This window comes from Nipponia nippon, unplaced genomic scaffold (assembly GCF_047370975.1).
Source record: "Nipponia nippon isolate SJK-2023a ecotype South Korea unplaced genomic scaffold, ASM4737097v1 scaffold_5, whole genome shotgun sequence".
NCBI lineage: Eukaryota > Metazoa > Chordata > Aves > Pelecaniformes > Threskiornithidae > Nipponia > Nipponia nippon.
Genome location: NW_028262369.1, coordinates 27,485,304 through 27,496,360, shown reverse-complemented (window position 1 = coordinate 27,496,360; position 11,057 = coordinate 27,485,304). Strand labels below are relative to the sequence as shown.

The window sequence follows — 11,057 nt, the reverse complement described above, 5'->3', positions numbered from 1 at the left end:
GTATTGACCCTGTAACTCTCTGTTGCCCCTTTCAACTAGGGCATCTCATAGCTTCCCCTCACCTTTCTAACTGTGGTCTTCTCACCCACTTTCTAGTTCCCTGCCTTTTGCAAATCGGAGTCTCCTCTTCTATATGCTGTCCTTCATGCCTCTTCCTTGGTAGCTTCTCATAAAGAGCTGGGCAAAGATGGTAAAAGACTTGGGAAAAGAGGTGGCAAACCCAATACCAAATGTCTGTGCTATCATGTGGGGTACTCTTAGGTGTGATTTCTTATGACAGTGCTGTAGAGGCTCACTGACGTGAGGCTGATGTACATGGAAGAGCTGAAGATACTTTTCGGAGAATTTATGACTCTGACACTTGCCCTGAATGTACCAAGTAGAAGGTCATAGTCCATGTCTTATAGCCTTGCTGGGGCTTAGGATCAAAATTACTGATTTGGTTTGTATGTAGTGTTTCTCACTATCCATACCCAAATGTTTCCTGTTTGGACACTAGCAGAGGGAGCACATTGAGAACACAGGACAGGCAATCTCCCTGCTTTAAGCTCAGGTGTCTGGCACCACAACTGCCCAGAGCAGCAACCTGAGTTTTGCTGAATTCCTGCTCCTCTAGATACATCTTAATTGGGAACAAGTCATGTGGCATCCAAGATACATATAGATACCGAGAAGGGACGGGGCATGAGAGAATGTCCCATCACCTTAACTCATAGAAATGTTTCCCATCGCTCCTAACTCCTTTTTTGCATGCTTTCATGAGAAAGCCTTCTTGCAAAACAGCCAATTATGATATCCTTCAGGTAACAACTCTCAGTGTTTGGTGAGAAAACATTCCAATGAATGGTTGTACACAGAGGGATTAAAATAGAACAAAATTACGGTAGTGATATGCCTTTGTGAGACATACATAGATGGCAAACCTATGCACTTGCATGCATTTGGCCAGAGGGTACAAAGTATTACATTGCTCACCCTTTAATTTATTTCCTTTTTGTTTGTCAGGCATACTGTGTGTTTAGCAGTCTGAGGTGTTTCATGAGAATTGTTTTGAGGATATTAATCGTGTGTTGGACTGATCTGAACTCCTCATCTTTGCCTTACAAGCATGACACCACTAATTGCTAAAGAGATAGCAAGTTGGGGTTAACTGGGAATGCTTTATGGGAGAAAATAAATTCCATCTCCATTAACATGCTACTACCAGCTATGATTGATTAGCATTTTTTATCTCCTCAGCTTTTTGCCCATGGATTGATGATTCAGTTGACCGGGAGTATCTTGTATTTTCTGCTTGAAAAGCACATAGTTCTACCAGAATCAATGAATAAACATTAAGTGCTTCTCTTTCATTTCAAGTAGGGTGGGCTGATGCTCTTGGAGCAAGAAGGCCTAGATTTTATCACTGGGGCTCATTACACCGTATTCACTGCCATATGTAGTAAGTTAATGGAGAAGCCTAACCTCCCGGAAAGTGATAGCCTGCAAGTGCGAAGACCTGAGAAGCGGGAATGGCAGTGCAACCGCATTAGCAGCCACCACACTCACCTTTCCCTCCCTCCTGGGGGTGACATGCCGCTCCGCTGCGGCCGGGAGGCGGCCAGAACGCTGTCCGAAGGTGAGGGGACGGCGGCTCTTTCCCCCTCCCCCGGCGCGGGGCGAGCCGTTCCGGAGGGGGAGCCGAGCTGGGGCGGTCCTGAGGCGAGGGGCTCCTCAGGCGAGGGGCGTTCGCGCGGGAAGGGTGAGGCCGCACGCGGGCGAGGCGCGCGGCGCCGGTGAGGGCCCTGCCCTCCGCCCAGCAGAGGGCGGCTGTGCGCGCCGCAGCCGGGAACGGCAGCCCGGGGCCGGCCGCCCCCCGCCCACCCCTCGCCCTCTCGGACCCGCAGCACGGCCGCAAGTCACACGGAGGAAAGTGACATTTCCTCGAGTTCCCGTGTGCCTGCAGCCAGGCGGGGAAAGGTGGCCGCCTCCTCTTAAGAGGGAGAACCGGTGAGACTCCGGGCGCATAGTTATGCTTTGGCATAACCTGTCCGTTTGCCGTCGCAGTTCTGAGACCGTTTCTGTGAGGAACGAGTGTGTTGGGGTTTTTTTTTGTTTGGTTGGTTTTGCCTTTTTTTTTTTTTTTAATCCTGTTTTGCTGAAGAGTTAAGGTGTCTTTGAGGGGATGGCTCCGTGTCTGCGCACCCATGCACCCCTTGGGGCGGGCGTCTGGGCGGGCGCGGGCGGATGTGGGTGTCCCACAGGGCAGGGTGCCCCTCTCTGAGTATGCAGGTATTCAACATGAAATGGCGAAATAAAACATGAACGGCTCCCAGCCGCGCATCCTTTTGCCTCCAGTGCGTAGGTGCAGCTGCAGCCGGCGGTGGGGCAGGTCTCTGGGCCGCCGGCAGACCGGCGCGCCGCGCAGTGCCCGGGCAGCGACGGGTGCCTCCCCGCGGCGTGGGCATCGGCACGGCTGGGCGCCTCACGCAGCCCCTCAGCCGCGCTGCCCGCCGTTGGTGTGCGGCGCCCCTCCGGTGCCGCCCTCCGCGTGTCTGTGTGTGGGCGGGAGGCCCCGGCGGCGGGGCCGCGCGGGCTCCGTGGTGGCCCGCGGCCCGCAGGCTCGGCGGGACTCCGTGAGGGGCGAGCCAGCGAGCGAGCGAGCGAGCGAGCGGGCGGGCTCCCTCCGCGGCGCGGCAGTGCGTCCCCCTGCGCCGGGTGACTCCTCCCGCTCCCCGCCCGTTACGGCCGGCGGTAGGCGGCCGGGCCGGAGGTGGTGGCGCGGCCTGCCCGGCCCCCCGCGCCGCGGGGCGGGGGTGCGGCAGGCTCCGCACTGCCTCCCCGGCGGTGCCGCAGTGCCGTGCGCTGCCTCTGGGGCCGGCCAGGGGGCGCTGGCTGCCGGTAGCTGCGGCGGCCTTGGCCGCGGAGCCAGCGAGCGAGCCCGGCTGGCAGGCGGTGAGGGCGGGCGCCGGCCTCTCCAGCGCTCGCGGGGTCTGCGGGGCCCGCCCGGCAGCGAGCGGCGGCGGCGGCGGAGCGCGGCCCCGGGGGATCCCCCCTCGCCATGCAGACCCGGCGGCGCCTGCTGCCTCCCGAGGTGAGTGAGCGGCGCCCAGCCCTCCGCCCCCAGGCCCGGGAGGCCGGGGTATCCCGCTCCCCAGGCCCCTGCCGCCCGGAGCGAGGCCCCGCGGGCGGGCGGGGAGGGCTCCGACGCCTCAGCGGAGCCGCCGCCCCGCCGCGGCCCAGGGCCTGGGGGCTCCGGGTGCCCTCTCACCCCGCCGCCCTTGTCCCCCGCACGCCGCCAAGGGGAGAGGCGCCTCGCCGCCGAGGAGGAAGGCAGCGATCGCCCCTCAGCCCTCAGCGGCGGCGACGCCGGTCCTCCGAGCCCCCTCCCCGCCATTCCCCTCCGTCCCCGGGTGCCTGGACTGGGTGACCCCCTCCCCGGCGCGGTCGGGGCACCTTTCTCCCAGCGCCGGCGACCCTGGAGAAGGGGAAAGAGCTCTCGCCGTTCTCCATCGGGGCTCCCCCCCCGCCCCCCGGGACCCCCCGTGCGCCGCCGGTGCCGGCGCGGGGCAAGGCGAGGCTGTTCCCCGGGCCGGCCGGCGCCCCCGGGCCGCGCCGTGCGCACGGGAGCCCGCGGGCAGCCTGGGCTGCCGGCCCGGAGAGGGGAGGATCCCTGTTTGCATCTCGTGCCCTTTTTATGGCCAGATCTCCGCTCTTTCCCCGGGCAGGGAATGTTACTTGCTCATCGCGATGTGTAACAAGTCACTCCTGCAATGGTGGTGGTGGTGGAGGGGGATGGGGCGAGCGGGCGGGATGCGTTTTATAACATCTCTAATTACGTGAAACTGTGGTCATGTCTCACTCTAAGAATAACTGGCACTCTTGGCATGTCAGACTTTTTGCAGAGGTGGGTTAGTTACTTGCTCATAAATGTTACGGTTAAATAGGTGCACATGATGGAGGGTGGCTGAAGAACTGTTTTTATCTTGTAAACCAGACTGAGAAACAAGTAGCAGATGGGAATTGATAGACTTTATGTTTTCGTGTTAACCATCTTGTTTATTTATAGACAAGATATTTCTGATTATTTTGTGACAGAGGTTTTTCAGAGGGTTTAATTTTTACACATATTTTCATTCAGTTCAAATATTAGAAGTTGACTGAATATGGAATCTCAAATTCCAGCAATCGTTTTCTTTAAGTATGGTTGTATTAGATTAGAATTTCTGAATAACACTACTGTCAATATTTCAGTCTAGGCTGAATCCAAAACTGGAAGGGGTCCTGTATAAACAAGTAAAATAATAATAAAAAAAGATGCTCTGCTTGAATAAAAGCTTTTATTTTCTTCAGGCAGCATTTTACTGACTAGGCAGTGTTTTAAAACATTGTAATTAACTTTTATTAGCAAATCATTTTTGATTGCATGGAATGAATCCAGATTTTAGATACACCTTCAGTGGTTGAAGCAACATCAAAATCCTTTGTTACTGCCCGAGCCCAGTAGTGCACTTCTTTTTATAAAGTTATGGCATGTGATACAAATTGAGAAGAACAGTCTCCTTGACCTAAGAGAGACAAAATTAAAAATCTCTTCAGAGGTTTGGGGAATCTGAAATGGAAGCTGAATAAGGGCCTGAAATCTCAAGCAAGCTTCCCTCTAATTCAAGCCCTGATCTGTTCCTAACAAGTTACCATGTTCTGACACATTGAGATTGATTCTCTAATTGTCCATTGCTTTATGGTGCCTTCTTTAGTGTGTGAAAAAGGAAGAAAAACACCCCAAACCTGCAGTGCTGAGTCCTGATATTGGGTGTTATTTTTGTGTGTTAGCTTTGAGTCAGTTATTAGGCTGGGGATTAAATACTTTCAAACACACATTTCAGGATCTGAGGCCTGGGGCTAAGACTGAGATGAAATACAGTTTTTTTAGTTTGGCATAAAGTCTGGCTGTGATTGTCTCAGGTAACAAGGGTAGAGACTGAACAAAGACGCAGTATTAAAACTTGTGGCCAAAGAATGATAAGCTTTTAATGTCTGTTGTTGCCTGTCCACTAGTTGTGCCAGCTTTAGCAGAAAATAGCTTGCTAGTTTTCCGGTTTACAGCCTGTCTATAAAAAATTACATGGAAATTATTTTGCAAAAGGGTTAGAGTGAAGTTTTGCTTTTGAAGAAAAGTTGGCCAAAAAGAAACAGGTTTTGGGAAGAAGTTGTGTGTTCATGTTTTGTTGATCAGAAAAATCTTTTTGATGCACAAAGCTGAGAACCTTCCAAATAAAAGTGAGTTTCTTGACAGAAAATCAGGTGAGGGATAATAGTTTCAGTGCACAATTAGTCTGTGTGCTGATGAATCAGTGATCTTTTCCAGAACATATTTGGAAGGCACCAGTATATTCATAGACCACTTTGGAAGTTTTATATAAAGGCTACTGTTTATTTTTTTAATGTGATCGAGGTTAAAGTTTCTAAAGAAATTGAAAGGTGGCCTGTTTTAGAGCTGTGTTTGTGATTCTTTATGAGACTTGAACTTTGAAATGAACAGAAATGTGAACTTACATGCTCAGTTTTCCCTCCTGTTGTTTTTCTGAAGCATTGAGAAATGTGTCCACACAATGATACTAAAAGTTTACAAAGCTTTTTATATTGGTAAGAAATATATAGCCAAGAATGGCTGAAAGTAAGTTAAAGTATTGAGTTTTAGGTGATAGAAACAGCTTTTACTTCTGTATTGGCTTTAAGTGTTGGCTACATCTTGCAACACTGGGAAAATTACATCAATTAATAAAAATGGATGGGCAGTTTTAAAAGATATATCAAGTATCCTTTACTGACGTAGTAGTTTCTACTTAAATTAGAATTCAGGATACGTATTCATACAAATTTATCTGACTAGCGACTAGAGCAAAACACGCTATATAGTTATCAAAAGAATAGCACACTTTGAAAAATCAGTGTGATAAAAGTAAATTACCATTATCATAATACATAAAAATGTATTTTATATATAAATAATAATTATTATTTATTTTATAGATACAAATGATTCTATTTTTACAGACAAAGTACTTTCCTACTTATTGTTTGGTTGGCTGGGTTTCACTTAATTGAAACTAAAGTGTAACACAATTTCTTTTTTTTTTAATTTAGCCGTTAAGATTCTTTTTAGACATAGAACATTTGTAGATTTTAAAGTACCCTGTTAAATCTTAACGAGTGTAATTCTCGGCTAGTGTTTGTGGGAAAGAATGAGTGTAAGTGTCATACCTCGGGTATTAAACTATGTAATTCCTTTAAATGTTAGTTTCTAGAGAAAATTACAAGACATTGCAGATCCCAGGACCTTTTCATTGGGATAATGGAATGCTGCACTCGGTCCTTTTGTCTGTGACAGGTATTTGTTTCCTGAATGTGCTTTGTGATGCTTTCTCCCTTTTGCATCATACGCATGTGGAGTTATTTAGGAATGCTACTATTCAGACTGCCATAGCAGACAGGTGGAATAGGAAAAATACTTTTAAGGAGAGTTTATATGTATTCTTTCACTGAGTCTTTCTAGTATTGTTTATAACTGGAATATTACAACAGTAATTATATTACTGTCATATTGCTGGAAGAGATAAGTAGAAATGTGTAATATTGATACTTACTTTTCAGAAATAACAGTCCTCCAGCTAGTACATCAGCATCAACTAAGCTGAAGGTGAATGGTAGAGGAAATACATAAAGGGTCACTTAAACTGTTTTAAAGGTCATTACTAGAGAAATCTAATTAATTTAAAAACATAGGTTAAAGACAAACAGTGCATGGCCAGGAACTTATGGGTGACAACATTGGGTAGATTGTTCCTTGGGTATTCTTTCATCTAGATCTGCTCAAGTGGGAGTTGACTTAAAGAAGCAGGTCCAGTCAGTTGAATTTTACACAGGCATAGTTCTGTTAAAGTAAAACAAAATGGAAAAAAGAAAAAAAAGAAGAAGAAGAAAAGCGATAAACTATGTGAAAAACTGGTGTGGAGTCACAATCTGTAGATTTTCTGTGTTTTAGAAAGTGTGGAGCTAGAGTGCTCTCTGAATATCTTGCGTGATATCTTCAGTCTAAGTATAAACTAAGGCAATAGTTGTCTTAGTTATGAAAGCCAGTTAGGAGAGAGCTTAAAGAAACTTTAATGTTGTTTTGCTTCCATGTAAAATTTGATAATTTGGAAATGTCAATATGTGGCAGTCTGACCATAATGTTATGTTTTTGGTGTCCACATATTAAACTTTTCACATATTCTATCCCCAGTGTCCACTGTACGTTGGGCAAATGAAAACATGGACTTCAGTGCTGGATTTCCACTTGCATTGGTGTTTCCTTTGTCTCTATGTTCTTGAATAGCAATTACTAACCTTCGTATTGAATTATTTGCAGATAATGCTCATGGCTGTGCCCTCTATATTCTATCTCTATGCTGTATATAGACTATATAAATATCTTTGTCTTGTTTGCTATATATTAATATTACTTGTATCTCTGATATTTTGATGGCAATTGAAGCTACAAATCTACCTTATGAGTCAGTGGGGTCACCATAGCATCAGTTGTTTAAGCAAATACACTGAAGGTCCAGAAGCATTCCGGTGTGCTCTGATAGGATCATCTAGGTTTTTCTATCAAGAATCGTACCGCATGCTACTAGTATATATTTTGCTTCTGTTTTCTATACTTTCCCCCTTTCCTTTTAATATCAACAGGAAGCTTGATGAATTTTGTTAAGAGATTGATTGAATAATGAAGTTGAGTGGGACTTTACAATTCGAAATGGTATTGCCAGTTAATATTTTTTTTAAAAATTGTTTTGTTACCTTTCTGTTACTGGTTTGGTTCCAGCATAGTAACAAAGGTGGAAAGCTTTCTAGTGGAGGCTTGAGGCATCAACTGATACTTTAGATAGTGATGCTGAACCTGGTTTAGGGTATGGCTTTGTATATAAAATAATGCAGTAATGTGTCTTCGCTAGTGTCTTCCTGTTTCTTGGCCTGGCTTGAGATGAACTGATGTTCACAGTAATTAGAGAAAAGCACTAAAGCCTAATGTAGACAAAGCTGGAACTGGGTTTTTTTTTCTGCTATTATCTATGTATGTAAATATTTCTGTGTTGTAGATTTCAGCTTGGTAACTATTTTAGGACTGTTCCCCAGCTATTCTTCATTAGTGACAGAGGAATTAGGCATGATCAGAGATGCTGGAAACACTTTGAGCCTTTGCTTTTGTTGAGAAAATCCCTTGTCCAGTTAAGAGTTAGAAAAGAAATGCTATCTAGCGAATTGTGACTGTACTTACTGGTAATGTTTCATTGTGAGTCGTACTTATTGACGACTTGTACTTCAGTTTTGCCAAAGAGCAGTTGTGGGCCTGCATAAAAAGGCAAAATGTTTAGTAAGTTCAGTGCCTTTTTTTTTTTTTTTTTGTTAGTGAAGTGGTAGCTGGGAAGAACCTGTCCTTCCCTCTTCCCAGCATAGAAAGAATCCAGAGGTCATTTCCTGTCAGGTGATGATTTGAAATTAGGCCATATTTATGTCAGATTCACGTGCGCTCTATCAATTACAGAAGTGCCGTAGCTGCCCTAGTAATACTTACCAGTCTTACTTCTGGATTCTTGCAATTTTTAAAATTATTGTAATAGGAAAGTTTTTGTTTACTTCTATGAGATACTGAAGTCCTTTTTTATAAATAATAGAACTCAATCTTTCTACATGTGCTCTGAGTACAACATTTATATTTCACTTTAAGTTTAAAATTTTATTTGGGGAAGTAATGCAGGTGAAATACATTAGAAAATTCATAGAAGATTATCAGTGGAGGAACATACACTGGTACATTTTTCTAAAAAGCAGTATGATGAACTTAAAAGGAGTTGGTAATGTTCAGTGTAAGAAGCAGATCAAAGAGCTTTCAAAATTGCATAATAGCTTCTTTATCTGTGAATGACACTGACTATTAGAGGAGCTTTTCTGTTTCCAGATTCAGTTTTGTAGTGTCAAAACTCTGCTTTGAACTCAGCGTACATGTTGACTTACCTGTTTGCACTCCCAAGTGTGATCTAGATTGATTTAGGATCACTAAAATAAAGGCCAAGCCATTTGAAACTGTGAATTTATAGTATATATAGTTGTTATAAATTAAAAAAGAATTGGCAAATCACATGAATATGCATAAAATTTATTGCTTGATCGGTTGGCCAGTCAGATTACTGGAAGTTTGGGAGATACTGCAGGACAAAAATTGCAGATATTTTCAGATCTGTGAATTTTTTGTTTCTTAGTTATTATTTACTGTACTTTTCTTACATTTCTTTTAACCCGGACAATGAAACTGTTCTCTCATCTGTTTCCTTTTCTTCTTCAACAGCTTTGATTTTTTTTTTTCTCTCTAATTTTTTTTTTAATTGTTGGATTTTAAGAGGAAGGCTTAAGAATGTGTCATTAGCAGTAAAATATGGGGCCTAGTTTCTGTTGATCTAGATTCTTCTGGTCTGTGTTGTGCTCAGATCTCATTCTGATCTTGGGTGTGCCGCACATCCAGTATCTCTGAGGTGGACTTTGGTGATCTGTGTGGGGGTGACCTAGGTAATACCTGCCCCAGTCATCTGCTGAAGATGCCTGGCGGAATTAAATTTGTATTCCCTCTTCAACTGCTGCAGCTCTCAGCTTTGCATATGAATTTAAACAAAATCAAATTAATTTTGTTTCTACACCAGACTGGGAAGTGCAGTGACTGGAGGGATAGCACATTTGCTTTTTCTGCTTGTGTTGTAGAGAAGGAAAGGCAAGTGGGCCTCAGTAATCTATTGCAGAAGAGGGGTGATATCTGGTGCTCGTGGTTTCTTAAGTAAGCATGATATGAAAGAGAAGAGCATATATCTTGGATCTCTATGTGTGTCAGTTCCCCTAACTGTTGAATAGGGATAATGCTTACCTGTCTTTTTAGGACATCACAGATCCAGGGAGCATGTTGCCTGATGTCGTGCAAGACTGAGCCGATGCTCAAAAGCGCCGCGTGGTTCTTGGGTGGAGTCAGTGCAGTGTGCTTGTCCAGTGATAAAGAGGCTCCCATCACTCTAGCTGAAACAGTGGGAATCTAAATCCAGATTTGTTTCTGATGGCGAGGACTCATTTTCCATCCGCAATTCTTTAGAATTTGTGAAAGATTTTGTAAGTAGCAGGGAAATTCTTACAAGATCTGGAGATGGAGAGACCTATGTTTTGTTTTGAATTAGAAGATGTGTTGAATGAGTTTTATAGTGTAAATTGATTCTGATGTTATACGTACCAAAGTCCTTTGAGATACTTTATTGGTAAGCATATTGTTCTACCATCAGTGGAATGAAAGAAGCTTGTTTTTCTATAGATTTAAATCCTTTTTGCACCTTAATATCTCTTCCCTTCCTCCCCCCTCTGCAATAACCCCAGCTTTCTCATGTGACACCATAATTCTGTGTTTTCCAGAGCTGTGTGGGTATTGATTGCCCAGCAGGTTGCTGCCAAAAATACATATAGCAGCTTGCTTTTCCCTTGGAGGACAGTCATTTGGGTTTGTTTTTACTGTGCAGATACTAATTTTCATGAATGTATATTTTTTTTGAAAGGATGAGCGTAAAAAATAGTAAGTGAACAATATGATCCCATAATCTTCATTTCAGTAGGAGATCAGATTAAAGATACAACACTTGAAAAGCGATGGTAACTGAACACTTGCAAGTACATAAATCCTCTTCTTATTTATGTTATTGAGACTGTGAATACGGAGTTTTCTTTGTAGGCTGGAGAAGACACAAAAGTTACATGGTTAAAATATACCCAGCAAACCAATTAAGTCAATGTAATTTTTTATTCCCTATCTGCACTGTAATGCAGATAAATGAACATTTAAGAGGAATTGAAATCGTGTAAGAGGAAAGTTCCCTCTTTGCCTATAATTTTTTTTTTTTTCATTTATCTAGCAGTCTTTTTGAAATTGCATGTTCTTGTGCAATACTGTGGAAATGCATGCTATAGCTTGCTTCTGAGACTTGTGTTTTGTAGAGAAATGGGGTATC

The 11,057-nt window shown here is 44.4% G+C and overlaps 1 protein-coding gene across 4 annotated transcripts in view; it reads left to right on the top strand.

The window, feature by feature from the left end:
- Nucleotides 1-2,853: 2,853 nt before the first annotated feature.
- The window catches only part of ZFYVE9 (zinc finger FYVE-type containing 9), a 59,923-nt gene continuing 51,719 nt past the window's right edge, over nt 2,854-11,057 (top strand). For 2 of the 4 annotated variants that reach the window (XM_087730746.1, XM_087730745.1), the window contains exon 1: nt 2,856-3,073. The gene's annotated coding sequence lies outside the window, so the exon portion shown is untranslated. Of the gene's footprint in view, nt 3,074-11,057 lie in introns of all 4 variants that reach the window. The other 2 variants (XM_087730748.1, XM_087730747.1) reach the window with 2 other exon arrangements.